This window comes from Pinus tabuliformis, chromosome Q (assembly GCF_031772625.1).
Source record: "Pinus tabuliformis cultivar Carrire ecotype Pingquan chromosome Q, CPIR1, whole genome shotgun sequence".
Classification (NCBI taxonomy): Eukaryota; Viridiplantae; Streptophyta; class Pinopsida; order Pinales; family Pinaceae; genus Pinus; species Pinus tabuliformis.
Window position 1 is genome coordinate 672,953,404 of NC_142296.1, and position 19,846 is coordinate 672,973,249.

Here is a 19,846-nt window from a genome sequence, read left to right on the forward strand (position 1 = left end):
TATTACATTGATTGGTCATGAATCAAGATGCGGGATGTCCGATATCAGAATGCCAGGAGTTAACAAAATGGGATATCAACATTCGTTAGTTGATGAAATGTGACACCAATAATTGAGGGAATGTGATATCACTACCAGCAGTTCGCAATCGGTGGTTCTCTATCGGCAGTTTGTTATTGGTGATTCACCATCGGTGATGTTTTTAAAGGTTTTTTTGATGGAAATATAGTTTAACGAGATTTCTTAGATTTGTGTATTATTTCCTAAGAACTATGAAAAGGCTCTTAGGCCTAAAAAGGGTTTTATTTTGCAATATACCTTTTTAAAATATTTTCTTATTTTATTTATAAAAAAGTGTATAAAAGTAAAAATTCTCCTATTTTATTAAAATAATAAAGGATTTATTTCTAAAAATTTAAAGGGTCCCCATAATTTATTACTCTAAGTCTAATAACAATGGTGGTTGTTGAGTACTACAACAATTAGCATCAATATTAAGTATGAAATGGTCTCAATTTTGTATGGGATTAAAGATCAGTGTTTTTGTTTCGTTATAAATTTCAAAAATTATATTTTATTGAACGAAAATGACCCTAAAAAGTGGTTGATTAAACAGATGTTAATTAAAGGTTTTTTAGAATAATGAAACTAGATAGACTCGAAATGTTTATTGAATTTCCTAAAACATTAATAATAATAATAATAATACAATTGATTTAGAAAAACAAGAAAGAAGAAAAGTTTATATTGGAATGGTGCATCCATAGCTATGAAGGGGAAATCCTTAAACTTAACTTTTTCTAGTTGATGTATTGCTATACTAACACACAAAATGTTAATATAATTGTTTTCGGCAATTTCCAAATACATTTTCACACATCACACATAAATGTGTGTGTGTGTGTGTGTGTGTGTGTGTGTGTGTGTGTGTGTGTGTGTAGACACACACACACACACACACACACATTTATGTGTGATGTGTCAAAAGGTATTTGGAAATCGATGAAAACAATTATAATAACATTTTGTGTGTTATGATAGTCATTTCACATGGAAATGCAAAGGGGGAGATTATGTGATTATACACAGGAGTAAGATGCACATAATCTTTATTAATAACTTGCAGTGTGTGCCAAACTAAAGAACTTAAGGGAGTGAGTTAAAGGAAAATAATAGATAAGGTGTAAAAATGGAAAGAAGTGTTGTAGATCTTTGAAGTTACATTTTATTGGTTTGGCCATGAAACTTGAGTATTTCAATATACCCCTTAGTTATCTATCTGGGTATTTTGAATTCCTTATTTTATTTTGTTCATACTTTTGTGGTCATATGGAAAAGTATGGAAGCAAGTGGTAGAAGAATCAAGATGGAATTGACTAAGTCCAGTTTGGAGAAGAATTGACAATAATGAAATGTCCATAAAAGTGGCAGAGATAATAGGTTTTCCTACATTTAATATATGCATCATTGATGAATATTTGATATGATAGTATCGAAATAACAACATAAAATAGAATTTTTCCTCGTGTGGCAAGCCACTAGAATGGATCATAAAAAAAGAGCAATATAAGTAGTCTTTAATTCCTTTTTCCTTTATGTAAGTGATATGAAAGGAAATTTACAGTCCCATGTTATGAATTTCATTTTAAATGGCATCCATGTCACTTGGCATAGTTGTGAATAAATATAAAAAAGGGACCTATTGTATAGTTGTTATGCTATATTGATGTTGCTAACCTTATGGGGTGCATGTGGATATTTTTGTTGGGTGCAGGTTGATAATAATTTGAGAGATGCAAATATAAATCACCTCTTCAACATGTATGGAAACATGCAAAGAAATGTAGAATGCATTTCCTTTTGAACTATAGAAAAAAAATGAAATTGAGGAAACACTGAGGATGGTGTTTATTTCAAGGGGGGGCGGGGGGGGAGATGTAATACCCATACATTTTTCATTTTCAGATACTGGCTATTTTTCGACTTTTATACTATTATCAAACTTAATGTCTATCGAAGGCAGAATGAGAATTATGTTAGGATGTAAATATTTTTATTATTATAAACAAATTTCTTGGAAATATTCAGGAAAGAACACAAGAGTTTTAAAATACTTCTTTCCAACTTATGAATTTTTTTTGGTGGTAAAATTCCACATGTTGGACCTTCCCTAAAAGTCTCCTAAAAATCCCTAGTAGAAAATAATTAAAAATATTAATATATTAGGAGAGAAATATTATGTTAATCACTTATTTGGAGAGATATGTTAGGTGGGGTGGAATAAAGAACATTGGGATAGAAAGGCATGCTTTAAAGAAAAAGAAAAAAATATATTTCAAAAAAAAAAGGCCTAGGCAAAAGGTTGACATACCTTAAAGAAATACGCTACTAAAAATATATTGGGAAGAAATCTATCAATTAAAATTATCTATGAAGAAAATGAGTGGGTTTTTATTCCTGAAGGAAAGAAGGTCTTAGCTTGGGTTGAATTATTGGTGATTTCTCATGTTTGGGTGGAATTTGATCTATTCCTGAGTATTCCCTAAGTAGTGTTTATGGTTAGATGGACTTTTGTTCCTATTCTATTGTTAATTCTAAACTATTTATTTCTATGGATTTATAGAATAATAGGGATTATTTATTTTTGCATGCATAATCAACTGTACTTACCTATGTTGCTATCTCATATTATCAAATTAATGTAAGCATGCAAAAAAGAATTCAATATGTTATGTTAGGATTATGAATATATAATTATATGTATTTCTATATTTTATAGTTATCAGTATATAAATTCCCAAATGCAAGCATGGAAGATGAAATTATTGAATAGATAACAATAGATAGATGATACGTAGATAAATTTAATTGCATAAGTAGTGGTTGCATGCATATTACAATATATGTACACATCAATTGGAATTAACCATTGATGGTTGCATATTTATCAAGAGATAGATATTTCTTATTTATGTGAATATACATTATAGCCTAGTGAACTACTTTTAGATACAAAATAATTGGTACTTCATTTTAAAAGTTATATGAGTTGATGCACATAAAAGAAAGAGGTTAGGTAACGAATGCATGCATCAATTGGCAAGGGTTGATGTTTGGACAAGAGTTTATCTAGCATAAAATTAAATATATATATTATGTGTTCTCAATGGAATAACTCCTAGCTAAAATGATATACTTAATTAAATGGATGAGAACATGTTTCAGAAACATATTTTTAGCTGAAGTAAACGACGATAGGCAATAGAATATTGATTTACAATACTATAATTTTAGTTAAGATAAATGAATAAAAGGCATGTATGTTGAATGGAATTAATTCCTTTTAGAATAGAAATAGGGAGAGTCTAGGTTATTCCTATCCTTAAACATATTAGACATATTTGTTTGTAAGAAATAAAAAAGAATTAAAATGATATGTAATATTCTACTCAAGGATGTAGTAATATGAAGATATGTTCTCCCAAAAAAAATAAGATCTATTAAATATATCCTTTATACTCCAATAATCTTATGGTAGTAATGAACAATGAAATAATAGTGGTAGAAGAGATTACATACGTGTAGGGAGATGAGTACTTTTTCTTAAATGAAAGATTATAAGGAGGAAAAAGGTAGGAAACTACAAAAAATTAAATGGAGTAGGAGAAACATAACTAGATACTATACCATTATAAAAGTATGGGAAACCATAGGGAAGTTGATAAAATAATATTAATAAAAAATAATGTGGAGAGTATTTAATGAGGTGTTCAATAAATGCAAATAAAACAAAGGAAAACAAAATTGCTTAAACATTCCAGAATAATTGTGGATGCTTGTGTTACAATTTATATATATGTGAAGCTCAAACCATTTCTAGGGAAATGGGAAATCGACATTATAAATCATAGAAACTTGAATTCTAGAACGTCAAAATATTAAGACAAATTATACAAATATCATTTTCATATTCAAAAGAGGTCACAAATTGTAAATATGATAAACATTTAATTCATAATAATAATTTATTACATTAAAAACTAGTGTCAAAATGTCACTTATGAAAACAACTATAATACAAATCATTGACTGGGTTGAAATTTATTCTAACAAAGAAACTAAGAAAACCCTAGTGTTGGGTTATGGTAACAAAAACTACATATACTCACCAGATTTCCTCAGCGTAGTCATACAAGTAGATAAGCTAAGATAGTGGACAACCTATAAATGCAAAAAGTAAGACTCTATGTTTTGAAAAGAGAACAAAAGACAAGTAAACTGAAGTCCAAGATGAACCAACATATTGCTTTATAAATTCGAAGGACCATACATGGAACAAACATTCACCAATGAAGATTAAAATCCCTCAAGTAACTACGGAATGTATACAAAAAAAGGTTAAATGATGAGGATAAGAATATACAAGCATGAGTACAATTACTTCTCTAAATAATTAGTCTCGGCACTAAATCCATAAAGCTACAACAACTTTCACATAACGATAGGGGACATTCAAAACCCCCTAGAGCTCTGGGGTGCGAACCCTTATTAACTAAATTAACACTACATATAAGAACCCAAATGGGAGCTTAAAAATGTGGAAATGTATTATCCAAATTCCATAAAAGGAATTCCAAAAATCAATTTATCTACCTTGCAGATATGTCAGTATGGGTGCCTCACTCTATAAGCCAAAAGAAATAAGATAGTTAAAATCACGACCGAAATAAAATAATTAATTAAGACAAGGAAATTTCAGCTTAGTAAAATGCTTACCTTGAATAATCACTCCATACAAAATACCCTAAATTGATAGGGTGCTCCAAAGGCCATATATGTTACTCTGACTAAGGGGAAAGTAAATCAATAAGTAAGACGAATCAATTAAATGAAAATTTTATTTAGCTATTTGTTGGTGTTCAAGTATGAATCATGAAATTCACCCAATCCACATTTAATTGTCAACTCAGGGTTCTCCCAGATATTTCAAGGCTATCATGCACTATACGTGACGGCCACAGTTTCCCTACCCAACATTGAACATTAGCTATAAATTTATCAATGTGTAACAACAAGCAATACTCTAACAGCAAATATCAACTGTAATAGCAACTAAGAGTAACAACAATTAGGACTCACAGCAACACACTGATAAGCATTCACATCAACAATAAACTTACAGAAATAAACCTAAACACACATCGAATCCAATAGCACTTGGTGATGGGAGTGGGCCCAACTCCCTGATCATAGTTGTAGTGAGATCAACGAATCACAATATGCTCAGAAGATCAAATTGTCATTAATCAAAGAAATATTACAAGTATGATGTTACAGAATCTGAGTTAGATTTTTTCTCTTGTAACCTTAACGACTCTCAATAGCGATATATTTTACAGCCCATGACTCTTCTTTATACAATTTATCAATAATACAGTTCCTAGAATCATGGCACTATCTGCCTATAATTAGATGGTGGTTTTCAGAATGAAATAGAATGTAAAATATAGCAGTGTGTCAATCGAAAGATTGATTCACCATTTCATCAAGTATCCAACGATAGTGATGCCAGCTTTAATGGTATCATCCATTGAATCACGGTCTTGGTCATTCTCCCTTCAAATCTATAGAAATAATTGAATTAGAAATCCTCTTAGGTAATAATCCCCTACAACTATGCTTCATTGACCAATAATCCATAAAGGCATGACAAGAGGTATACCTGTACGTTTTAAGATATTGATTAACCACTATTGGCATGAAATGGATAAAAAGGACAGGGTAAAATAGTGAGTAAAAGTATGCAAATCTAGCCACCAACACCTCCCCCCAACTGGCCTTAGTGCATGTCCTCATGCAGTTTGTTGCCTGCGTAAATCTAGGTTGGAGTTGTGATGATCAGCATGAAGCTGTGCAAGATCATATGTTGCATATATTTTTGTTCTCGAAGGCTTATATCCATCTATCTGGATGACTTCTTTCCACCAATACTCATCTACCTCATAAGGGGGAGTGTACTGATTGGCTAGCAGCCAGATAAGGGGAAATCAAAACCTCAAACACATCCATTAGACCCCATGAAGCCACATATATGAAATATACTGAGGTAACCTATTTAAATCCTAAACAAAATTTGGGGCCCTAAAAGGCTCACGTATTTTGACGGCTGATGATGATATCATCCACCGTTTCTGATAGCTATCATGGGCATACTCCTGACAAGTGAAAATTTGTTTTATGCATATGTTAATGCACCATTTATGGGTTTCCAACATCTATTCTTTCCATCCCTCGATTGTTAAGAGGGTTTCTTTCCTGTTATAAACATTTAGAGACTGACAATTCTCCATCTAAACGACAAGTGGCCTATTTTCCTTATTTTCCACAAACGTGTTGAAAATAGTTTTCCATTTAACCGGATTGACTGTGTAGGAAGTAAAGGCTTTCAGTTGAATGTCTCCTACATATGGCATTGGGTTAAATGATTGATCATTGCCCATAAAGTAATTTTGCATGTACAATTCACACATCAAGTGTTGATCGAGAATATTGTGGCATCTCAAGATGCACAAAAACTACATTGAATCTTCCATCTCATGACTAAGCTCCTGGTGTGTAGTCTCTAAACAAAAGAATAGATATTTTTCATGGAGGAATAGAGAATAGATATGAGCAGGAGGGTTGGCAAGCCATTACCTGTTGTGCCAAAGAAAAAATTTCTTCCTTATCAGCTTTTAATAGTTTTACCTGTTCTTCTAGCTCCTCGATTCACTTATGTTGTTTATCATACTTCCTCTTTTCCTTCTCTATCTATTCTATGTAGCTGGAGACTATTCTCACAGCTTGCTCATAAACTTCCCTTATTCCTTCACAGTGAGCTTCTAAAGGAATAGTCCCCTGTTGAAGGCAAGTTGTCATAGCTTACCACTTCTGAACTTCTGCAGTCATAACAAACTCCCATGCTTTGATCACATGCAACAATGACTCTGTCTGTGTAGCTACTAAATTCGGTGGCCTATCTTCAGTATGTGTTACCACTAAAAAAGTTTTAGGTTGGGGCTTCGCAGTGTTTTTCTTATGCTTCCTCACTCTTCTTCATAAGCGCCACTTTGTTTCCTTAATTTCAGGATTTATATTTTCAACTACATATTCTCTCTAATTTGTGACTGATATCTTTCCTTTAGAGTCGGTCTCCTTTTCTCACATTTCTCAATTAACTCTTGTTTTATAAGAACTTCTTCCATAGGTCTCACAGTCGATTGAGGGTTCGGGGGGTAGGCATCAACAAAGTCATTGATTGGTTTTTGCTTTACTCTAATGTCTTATTTTGTTCCTCGACTCGGTGAATAAACCCCTCATCTCCCTCTTCAGGTCTCAGAGTCTCTGGATCCTCCCTTTGTGGCTCTGGATTCACTACAGGGTCTTTTGGAGTAGTGTCCTTGACACCCTCTTCTTGCAATTTATCTGTTGCATGAACATCCTCTTCCATCTGTGCAAGAATGGTTTCTAGCCCTTGTAGGTTAGTCGTATCAGAAACATCCTCTTCCATCTGCTCAAGAATCTATTCTAACCCTTGCATGTTAGTTTTATCAACAACATCCTCCTCCATATTCTCAAGAACGGTCTCTGTAGAAGTAGTACCAGCCATGACTTCCTCATTTTGTCCTTCGGTTAGCACTAGTTCTTGTGTGACAGTGTCAACCACCAACCCTTCAATTTTCTTAATTCTTTCACCAATCGACACTAGTTTTTAATTAACAGTGTCGATAATGGTGCCCTTATCTTTCCCAAAAAAATAGGATCAGGGCAGAAGCTTCTTCTTTCTCCATGCATCTAGAGGAACAGGATTTCCATTTCCCTTTTGGAAAAGATGTAAGAAAAGGAGAGCCAATAATAATTTCATCAATTTTCATTCTCTCAATGCATGCTGATGTGGGCCCTCCTTCTTCTTCTATGTGCATCGATTGTCCTATGCTTCATTTTTCTCCTTCTGCATGTGCATCTTCCAAATTTTCCTTCTGCCCAGCAACTGACATTGGTTCTTGTGGAGCAGTGTTGCTTGCGGCACGTATTTCCTCTACAGGTTTCACATCCATTTGAGCAGGTGGTGATGGTTCATGTGTGGCAGCACCACCATCTCTTTCATCGAGATATCCTTCAACTACTTGGACAGGTGGTGTTAGTTCTTGTGTGTCAGCACCACCTACACTTTCAACCAGAGGTTCTTCAATTGTTTGAATAGGTGGCTCTAGTTGTTGTGTGTCAGCACCACCTACATTTTCAACCAAAGGCTCTTCAATTATTTAGACAGATGATTTTGGTTCTTGTGTGTCAACACCACTTATAACTACATCCAATGGTGGTGATGTCCTTCTTAAATTGGTATTCGATGTTGGTTCTTGTGGAGCAATGTCGCTCTCTTCTATCTCCATTTCATCTATCTTTGTTGGGCCAATAGGTGACACTGGAACAACATCGTCTATGGCCTCTTTTTCTGCTTCTAATTCTTCTTCCTCCTCCCTTGCAGGAAACATACCCGCAAGTTCTTCCTCTACTACCTTAGTGAATTGTGGCCAAGCCACAAAGGTATCAGACAGATCATGCACCAGCAATAATCTAACCAACCCATGATTTTTGAGAACTGCTAATGGTTATCGAGACCAGCAGGCAGCTTGCAGCATCAAGTGAAGGTTGCTCCATAGGAAGTATGGCATATCCAAAGAATGAACTTGCACATGCTGAAACTGAAGGAATTCAAGGAGTTTGAAATGATATTTAAACAGTGTAGAGAAATGACCTTCACAGGTAAAATAACTCATAACAAAATATGCCACCTCACCCCATGGATATGGCAGATATTTATGATTATACCCTCCTCTTTCCTGGACCGTTGTCTCCCTAGCCTGTAAAAACAATTCTAGAAACTCCAGCAAAGGAGACTTCTAAGAGAACCATCTATGGCCTCTTGGTTGCAACCCACTGACAATCGAGATAGTTTCCTCCATGTTATAGACATTTTTGGGCCCTACAACCCCAAGCATGAAATGTCCATAAACCAAGGGCTCCTAAGTCCCTAAAAGTGTTGTTCTAACCCCTAAAGGAACAAGGTCAACAGATTACAGCTTCTCCTAGAAGTTCTCCATGAGAAACTGCTCAGAATTGGTCAAAAAAGGATCATTGCAGCTGCTCCATTGGCTAAGTGCGTTGCATCTCACCCAAATACACTGTGAGGGTGCGTTGCATTTCAAAAGTCCCTTCTGTGGGGTGCGATGGGCGAGAAATGACAAATGGCAGTGTCATTCCACGAGGTGGAGAGGCAATGGAAGCTTCCAGAATCTCCTCCTGTGACACTTGCCTCACTGAATTCGACCAAGGATGAGTAAGAGGCCCTCAGTCTCCAAGTGGAAGCAAGAACTATCAAAGAGAAGACACTAATCAAATCACAAGCTGACTCGTCCCCCTTACAAATATCTATATATGGATCCCTCATCCCAGAGATCCGAAGGCTGGAATTTTGCATATTGTAAGGAATTGTTGTTGGTTTCCTGAGACAAACATCAGATTGTTGGGTGATCTAAGCTTTGTTTGAGGTGAAGAGGGGCTTCTTTGCTGGGAGATTGATGCTGGGTTAGAATAACTGGTTGTAACTCCTCTTGGCTCTTTTCTTGTTTATCAATAAAAGCTATTTGAGTTTTCCTCCATGCTTTTGTGTCATTGATGCTTGTTACATTTGTATGGTCAATTTACATCTGACCCTAGATTGTTTATGATTATAGATCCATGTCTTTGTATAGTTCCATGCTTCTGTGATCTTACAGGTACTTTGTGAAGCTGGGCGTGCAAGGGAGCAGGTAGCTGAGGACTATCAAAGAAGAGAGGGATCAAATCAGGAGATTGGCGCAAGACAGAGGTTGGTCTTTCTGTTCCTCTCTATCTATAATTCATAAAGGAAAAACAAAAGTAGCTTTTCTCTGTTTGTTTCTAAGGCAGCTGTCACACCTTAGTGGGATAGAGCAGTTCTAAATAGGCACTTTTCCCTGTAACAAAATGGCGACCATACTGGGGATCGAACCCAGAATCTCTGGTTTCGTAGACCGGCGCCTTATCCATTGGGCAATCAAATAGTTTGTGATTCAGTTGTTTAAATCATAAATAGATCTAGTAGATGGATTGAAGTAGCAGTTGTCTACTTTGCATTTGTTATGGAAATGCAGTTCGAATGCTACTCGTAAGTTTATGAAACAAACAACAAAGAATGATAAACAAACAAACTAATTAGTTCCCCAGTGGAGTCACCATTTTGTTACAAGGAAAAGTGTCTATTTAGAACTGCTCTATCCCACTAAGGTGTGACAGCTACCTTAGAAACAAACAGAGAAAAGCTACTTTTGTTTTTCCATTGCCTCCGCTGCCTTAGATTGTTGTTGTGAACTCCCATATGGATATCCTCCTGGAGGGGATAATGAAACGGTATACTGCCCCCCATACGGTGGTAATCCAGAACTCAAGGGAATGGTTTGCCCTTGGGGGCCGGACTGCCCAAATTGACCTCCAAATGGATCAATTTGTTGAGACTCAACATAAGAGTTTCTGGTGTTATTCCGGATGAACAAACAGGAACGGACCATACTGTCGAAATGGCCCCTGAGTGGGCTCCTTCTAGCGGTTGAGAGCTAGTCGGGACAGATGGTATACCGGCGAACATTGTCGGAGTGAGAGCAGGGAGTTCTACCGTCGCTGTATCAGACGACACAGTCCTAGATGTTGACGTTTGTTCAGACATTTGTAGTCTATCCAAAATATTACCTAGCAATTCTACAGGAGCTTCCACTGGTGGTAGACTAACTTCTGATGAAGAAGGATATAGAGTGATCCCGACTCCAAATTGCGATGGAGTACTCGTTGGAGGATCTTCCACAATTTCTTTTATGGCAATCAGACCAGGTGGAAGGGGAAGACCGTCAGGTCCGTAGAATATTTCTGGTGCCGAAGAAGGTATGGAATAGGCAGCAACAGATGTTTGAAGAGCAAGACTCTCCGAACCGGTTGAAAATGGAACTGGTTCGGTAACACAAGTGTTTACTCTCAGACTAGGATCAGTATCACTGTCCTTCTGTGGCTGTTGAACTTCTTCTGTAGAGGCAGGGGTTCCAGAAATGTTTGGAGTAACCGGAGTCTCTAATGTTGTTGGAACACTTGTTCTAACTTTAACAGGAGATTTGGAACCGGTTAAACGAGTTCGCTTTGTTCGTACTGGCTTCGATTCTGGAGACAAAGACGGTTGACTCGTAAGCCTCCGCGAACGATAGGGTTTCAATTGACTTTCTTCCACGATTGCGGAATATTCGATCAACTAAAATAAAGGGGAAGTATGTTTCCGAATTAAATGAATTTTAGACGCTTTGACATAACTTGTTTTTTCAATTTTTAAAGAGTCGAGAAAAAACAAAAGATGACTCTAGTCTCCTTCGATTTTTAATGAGCCTGAAGTGACAAGTGCTCAGATGGACCTTTTCTGTTAAGGATTCTGAAAAGGAATGAAAGGGACTGCTCTGGAAATCTAGGTAGAGGGATTACCAAACCAATCACAAAACTGCAGAATACTTTTTACGGTACGGCAGTCAATCTTCCCGAATGTTGTGTTCAGTGCATTGCGATCGATAGGGCGGCAGACACGGCTTCCTATGGATAAAGGATTAAGTCTATTGGGGTCTCCCAAAATATACTCGATGGTACATGGGAGCACAAGTCCGTACTGGCACTTATCATCTCAAAGTGGAGGAATCACCCAACCATCAGTGAGAACAATAGTTACCAGGCTTTACGACGCCGGAATACGTCTCTAGCCTAGACTTCTAAATGTTGTGTGTTAAGTTCCAAAGCGTTGTTAGATTCATTGAATTTATTTTAAGTTGATCTTGTTTATGAAGTTTGCCTTTTGGGTTCACCACGAGATGTAGATGTAATTCCTAAAATGCAATCTAAGATGATAAACAAACTTTTTATCTTCTTTATGCAATGAAAATCCTAGCTACTAGGGAAAAGAAAGACAGAATCTTTTCACATAGAGCAAAGAGCACACTCTAAATGCACTTTCCTAAATCAAGCCAATCAGACTGTCTATATGTAAATGCACATGCATGTATTTTTTTTCGACTTTCTTAATATATGAATGCTAAAAAGAAAGTTGATGCACAAATCTGAATTTCTTTTCAAGCGACAAATATCAACAATCTTCTTTCGAAATCAAAAAATGGAGACGATTACAACACCTTACGATTTTGAAATGAAAACTTGTTCTTGAAACTAGAAAATTACAAATTCAGACCAAAAGAAACAGTAACAGGATAATCGATCATCAACAGCATTAAACTTTTTCCTACGATTGAAATCGACACTTGCGACAGATTCAAATCAAAGGACGACAGTACAATTACGCTACTTTTGCAAAGGAGAATTGTAAACGACTCAACAAACACACAAAAACATCTACAGTTCTTTTGTACAAAGGAGGCGGAATAACAGTAAGGAAAAGGGGTTTCAAACAGACATATACTGATCATAGGTAGCAAAATTTAGGAATAGAACTGGAAAGAATGAATCACAGAAGCCACAACTACACAGATCTAGTCTGATCAGTGCACCTGTAACACAGAGAATCTGAAATGCAGCGCAGGTTGTCCACTCGGGAAGTGCGCTGAAATTCAAAATCTCTGAACAGTGCCTGCGCTGGGCCAGAAACGAGACTCTTTTCAATTTTCGGGTCACAATTTGCAGTTCAGTTCTTGGGTTTTGGACGAGTAAAAAGCAATCAGTAATGCAACAATCAGGGGTAGATCTCTGGAGGATCTAAGAGCTATCACAAGGGAAAAGGGAAGAAGAAGAAACAGGAGGAATCATCACCTAAGAAATCTTCTTCAAACCCTCCTGGAGATAGGAAACCAAAAAATCCATGCTTTATATGCGATGAGGGTCATTGGACCGAAAATTGTCCACACAGGGCTGAGCTTAAGAAATTCTTCAAGAATTCGAAAACCTCCGCAGTGTTAACTGACCCGTTTCCAAATCTAGGAACAAATCTGGTTGAAAGTGGAAATGCTTCCCTGTCTCAAGTGCTAATGTTGTCGGTTTCAAAACAGCAAAATGATGCTTTGATATCAATAAGGAATAAAGATTATGGGAATCCACAGCTATCGAACAACAAGGATAAAGATCAACCTAGTAGTTCGACAACAACTTTGACAGAAGTTGCGCCACCCAACATTCCTGAATTGACGATAAAACCGCCAAAGGGAGTAGTACACAAGTCGACATTTAATCCCCGCGCTAGAGCGGCACAACATTATAATATAGTGGAAGATTTGGCCCAATCGCCATCCGCTATGTCGACTCTTGAAGTACTACAGAATTTCCCATCCCAAAGGCAGGCTTTATTATCAGCCATTGGTGGGATAGACCCAAAGGATTCCAATCTTGTATCCTTCGACCATAAAGGATACGATCCTCAATTACCAGCTCAACTAGCTTTCCTTGTTCAAGTGAAAGCCCTCAACAAAACTGTTCATCGAACAATTATTGATGAGGGAGCATCTACATGCATTATGTCGATGAGTTGCTGGAAAACTTTAGGATCTCCAACCTTGTCGTGATCTTCGACGACATTAAAAGCATTCGACGGAAGGACATATACCCCATATGGTATCCTAAGTAACTTGAAAGTTGAACTAGGAGGGAAAACGGTAGAAATAGATGTTGAAGTCATCGATGGAAATCTTGATTACAACATCCTACTAGGAAGACCATGGATATATGCTATGGCGGCTGTTGTGTCGACCTATTTTAGGAAGATTGCATTTCCCTTTCAAGGAGGGATTACAATCGTCGATCAACAAAACTTCCTCCCCAATGGTTCTCAAGTTACAGGAAGCATTCCCATGATCCATGGAAGCCCCCATTCGCTTCAAAATATCGGAGTAGGCCTACTAAAAGATCCTATACTAATGGGAACTTTCGCCCTTCCACCTCCAATCAACCTGGCGGAAGTAGCATCGATAGGAACCTGCAATATGATATCTTCTAAAAAGATCTCAGAAAATGATATCGACCTGGACCATGCAATGGTTTTGCCCCCAAGCCCAACGGAAATATTGTAGCAATCAATGTTCCTAGCATGGGAGGCAAACCCAAATCAATGCTCATCAAGCATTTGGATAGATAGGTCTAAAGAATATGGTACCCCTTCAGATCCTTGGTCGCGAGTGCATGTCACCGACGAAGGAATTGTCCAATCAATGGTAATTGAAGAGGCACCATGGAATGATTCCCACCATCATTCCCTTCTTCTGGATTGTGGAGAAGATGCTCAAGATGACCTTTATCATCCTTCAGTCTTTGATTTCCTATCAAATACTGTAAACGCGGTGGATTCTGAGCGAAACTTGTCCAACATTGAAGAGACTATTGCCATAAATATATTGACCAAAACAAATGTTGTAGAGAATATTTATGTTGGCAAATGTTGTTCTCCTTTAGAACTGGAAATATATAACGCTCTTTTTCGTGAATTCAGAGATGTCTTTGCTTGGTCATACAGTGAAATGCCAGGCATTGACTCGAGTATCATTTAACACAAAATTAAGATGTATCCAGATGTCAAACCCATACGACAATGGCTAAGGCAGGTGCACCCCAAGAAAGCCGCTGCCATTAAGGCAGAAGTTGAAAAACTTCTCCATGCTGGTTTCATCTACCTAGTTCCTCTAACCGATTGGGTATCGAATATTGTCCCTGTTATGAAAAAACAAGGAACAATTAGAGTGTGCGTCGATTATAGGGATGTAAATCAAGCTTGTCCAAAAGACAACTACCCTACACCCTTCATCGACGAGATAATTGATGAATGTGCCGGATGCGAAATCTTTTCATTCATGGATGGATTCTCCGGGTATAATCAAATAAATATCCGCCCACAGGACCAGTCAAAGACTGCATTTATTTGTCCTTGGGGCACGTTCGCATATCGAAAATTACCCTTTGGTTTGAAGAACGCAGGGGCGACGTTTTAGAGGGCAATGAATTATGCCTTCCATGACATCAAAAACATCGTTCCACCATACCTCAACGACCTACCGGCTCATTCGCGAAGGTGGACTGATCACCCGCAGCATTTAAGAGCGATATTTCTACGTTGCCGACACTACAAGATACGACTCAATCCACACAAATGTGTATTTTGCATCAGTTCTGGTCATTTACTTGGCTTTGTAGTCTCAAAAGACGGGATTCATCTCGACCCATGTAAGGTCCAGGCAATCATAAATTTGCCTCCACCTTCGAATTTGCTTCAGATTCAGAAACTCCAAGGGAAAGCAAACTTTCTGAGGAGGTTCATTCCAAATTACGCCGAACTTGCTAAAGGTTATACACGTCTTTTGAAAAAGGAAGTGCCCTTTGTCTGGGATCAGGTTGCGCAAGCTTCCTTTGATGCTTTAAAAGAATCACGAATGAAAGCATCATTAATGTACGCTCCTGATTATCAAAAAGATTTTAATCTATATCTGGCTGCAACGGATACAACCATCGCAATGGTTTTAGTTCAAGAAGTCGATGGAATTGAACATCCTATTTATTATTTAAGTAAAAACTTAAATGATACAAAAGGAAAATATTCTTACGTTGAAAAGCTAGTGCTTGCAGCTGTTCAAGCGATACAGAGATTTCGACACTATGTCCTCTTTCGAAAAACTACCATTCTGTCAGATTGCAACCCCATGACTTATATATTGTCGCGACAGTTGATGGGGGGAAAATACTCAAAATGGATAGCAATCCTACAAGAGTTTTATCTGGAATTTGTAAAATGCAAGTCGAAGAAAGCTCTAGTTTTCGCAGAATTATTGTGCGATCTCCCATCGTCGTCCAACGATGAAACATCCGAAGAAACAATCGTGGACGAAAGTTTGTTTTTGATATCTTCAAGCAATGAGTGGTATGGAGATATAATATTTTATCTCCAAACCCAAAAATACAGGCCAAACACCTCCCACTTCGAACAAAAACGTATTCGATACCAAGCAAAAGACTACATGGTCGTCGGTGATACACTTTACCGTCGTGGTATCGATATAGTTCTAAGAAGGTGCCTCACCCATGAGGAGGCCGAAAAAGTCCTGAATGATTTTCATTCAGGCGCGTGTGGGGGGCATCAATCTGGATATGCTACAGCGCAAAAATCTTACGAGCAGGATACTTCTGGCCAACAATGTTCAAAGATTGCATAACTGCAGTCAGAAGTTTCCATGCTTATCAAATTTTCGATAGCAAAACCAGAAGACCACCCGCACCTCTGCACCCAATAGTGGCTGTTGGGCCATTCGCCAAATGGGGCACCGATTTCATGACATGTAACCCCACCTCGACCGGGAGGCATGGGTATATCATAGTCATAGTTGACTATTTTACCAAATGGGCTGAGGCAATGCCTACATTAGATAATACTGGTGAAACAGCTGCCCTCTTCTTTTTTAATCATGTAATCGCCAGATTCGGTGTACCACAGGCTATAGTCACAGATCATGGATCGCATTTTCGCAATCACATGATGGTCGAATTAGCTGCCAAACTAGGATTGTCTCACGACAACTCTACTCCATATTATCCACAAGCCAACGGACAAGTTGAAGCAATCAACAAGGTCCTAAAGCACATGCTGCAAAGGATGATTGGAGTTCACAAAAGAAGATGGCAACTAATCCTGTACTCAGCTTTGTGGGCTTACCGAACATTGGTAAGGAATGCAACCGGGTTTACACCTTTCCAACTGGTATATGGCCTGGAAGCAGTCTTACCAATCCAGTGCGAAATCTCGTCTCTCAAACTCGTAATTGATCTCCTCCCCGGAACTTCAGAAGAAGAAGCTCGTTTCTTGGAATTAATCCAACTGGATGAAACCCATCGTGATGTCACTTTGGCTAACGAAGCCCATAAGAAACGAGTCAAGGCGCAGTTCGACAAAAATGTCAAACCCTGTATCTTCTCAGAAGGTGACTTGGTCTTACTTTACGACCAAGAATCCGATAAATTGGGAGCAGGTAAATTTAAGTCTTTATTGATGGGCCCCTATATTGTTAAACGAGTGTTAGCAAAAGGAGCCTACGAGTTAATGGATTATGGCGGAATTCCACTGGCGCAACCTCGTAATGGGTTGTACCTCAAGCGTTACTATGCGTAATGGTAACCTGTATGCTTTTGTTATGTTTTTGTTTTCGCTAAAGTGTTTATTTTGGTCAAGTAATCCACTTTTTACATTTGTTTCATATGTCAAACCTATTGGATTCATGTGTTGGATATGCCGACGGAGCGAGTCGTAGTTCGCGGAACCTATCTTCCGCAACCTGGGCATTTTTTTATCCAAGCGGCGAGTTAGTAAGTTTCAGAGGGGTGTGTATTGGTCGATCAACAAATAACATCGCTGAACATAGCGCGTTGATAGAACTTCTCTCTGATGCCATCACACATGGTATACGCCGACTAATTGTCAGGCTAGACTCACAACTCGTAATACTACAACTCACGGGTATATATTCCGTCCGAAACCCAGCTATTTATCACATGTTCCTAAGGGTTAAGATTTTGGAAAGACAATTTGATTTTATTCAATATCAACACATTTCCATAAACTTAAACACATTAACTGACTCATTAGAAAATTATGTATTAGATAGACATTTGCAACATTTATAAAAGAAAACATACCATCAATGTTTGCATGTGGATCGTGTAACTTAACCAAAATAAAACTCCGAAAATCAAAAATATATATAACTGTTTATGGTTCACACATAATGTTCTGTAACCAAGACAAAATCGGTCAAATGACCAAAAAACTCAAAATTCTAGGGGGGCACCCTAGTCTAATGATGCTCGTGATAGCAAGTCACAGACTGTGCGATCATGCGTAAGAGACGAGTCCGCCATCTCGGCACACCAGTAGTATGCCGCTGTAACCTCAAAGGTAGCTCATCAGTCCTCACATCTGGAATACCAAGAGTGAGGCCCTCAACCTACTCCTGTAATGCTATGAGAGTCTTGGCCACATCGAGGTCACGAAGAATAGCCCTTCCGATGGCCTCTCCTACTGGGGCAGCAGCTGGTATTCTCAAGCGAACTACTAGACGAACAGGACCAACATCTGCATGTACACATGAGTTTGATTAAAGTCTTGATAGAATAAAGCACAAGGACATTATAAATGAAAAACGATAAACAGGAATATGGTCAAAGATTTTACCAATGGCGCCCCACTGTTCGCCATCCGGCAGTACTAATTCTGGATCACCCCGGAAGTCCATACCCGCATATGGATACTCGGAATAAACCATCTCCTGATGATCAAACCACCTGAAGAAGGTATCAGAAAATGAAATCTGAGACTGACCGACATGCCTAGACATATGGTCAACCCATCTCTGCATACGTGGTTCAGTAAATGAAGGTAAATCGAGTGCAATATACTGCGGCTGCATCAGTGGTATCTTCTCCAAGGCAAAGGCGGTCAAAATAGAACCATACCCAAAGTTCTTTAACCTCCCGCTCTTTATCTTGGTCAACTATTCTTTCATCACAAGAAGTACTGCGTCGCACCAGTTGAACACCTTCGTTTGGAGGCATTCCAAGGCATACTGCATATAAGATCGGTTGGCTACATGAAGAGCCGCACCACCAGCCATCCTACCAAAAGTAAACAGAATATTCCTGAGGGACCTGTCAATGACATCATGGATGATGATCTTGCCGTATTTACTCGGCTGAGATCCCTCTCTGTAGTACCGGCGAACATAATCTCTCACGGAGTCACCTCCTCGAGCCGAACCTGATAAATAGATGGGGGCACCCCGCCTCGATAAGCCAGTCAAGAAATAGATGTCTACTACAGTCAAGAGGATAGATTTGCCCCTGATCTGGAAAACCTGGTTGGTAGGATCCCAAGCATCGAGCAAATACTGCAGTAAGTTGATCTGCTGTCTCATGCTAGAAATGTGGAAGAACTTCAGCAAGCCACAGTTCCGCAATGTGTTTACTGTAACCGAATCATGTAGGGAAAGCATGTCCTCTTCTTCATGCTCACGTTCTCGCCATGTAATGGTCATCTTACTCCAAAGATCTCTGAAAAACAAACAAGAGAAGAGTTAGATCCTAATTTTGGTAAGAAACTGGAAAAATTTCCATCAAAAATTGTGCATTAAATTCCTTTTCTGCGCCCAACGCACCTACAGCAGTGTTCTGGGTGCGTTGAATGTCAGATCGCCTTTAGACAGGCCAACATTCAATGCACCTTTTGATACATGGAGGGTACACTGAAAGCAGAACTAGTTTTTCAAACCCCAGGGGCTCAGAAAAACTAGGAATCAAGCTCAGAATGTAAAATGGAAACCATGAAATGAAAGAGCTCAGGTTTAGCTCCTACCTGGTCCAGACGGCGCCGAGAATCGTCCACAGAATCTCCCAAAATCAGCTGATGAAAATCAAAGGGGGAAAGCACCTCCAAAGCTCCAACAAACCAAAGTTCAAATGAAATGGTAAAATGAGAGGTAAAAACACTTTTTCATTACTTTTTACGTAGTTCAAAGTAAAATATTAGTGTTCTAACTTGTTTTCAAGAATATATTGTTCATTTCTGACTAGTTTGATGAAGCATTTGAAAATACAGTACAATATTTGAAAGAACAAAGCTATTTATGGTAAAATCAAAAAGGACCATTCAGTCGAGCAGTTTTAGCACATAGTTCAAGCTCGTTAAAAAATAAATATAAGACATTAGCAAATGTTTCCCCCCATGTTTAAGCTC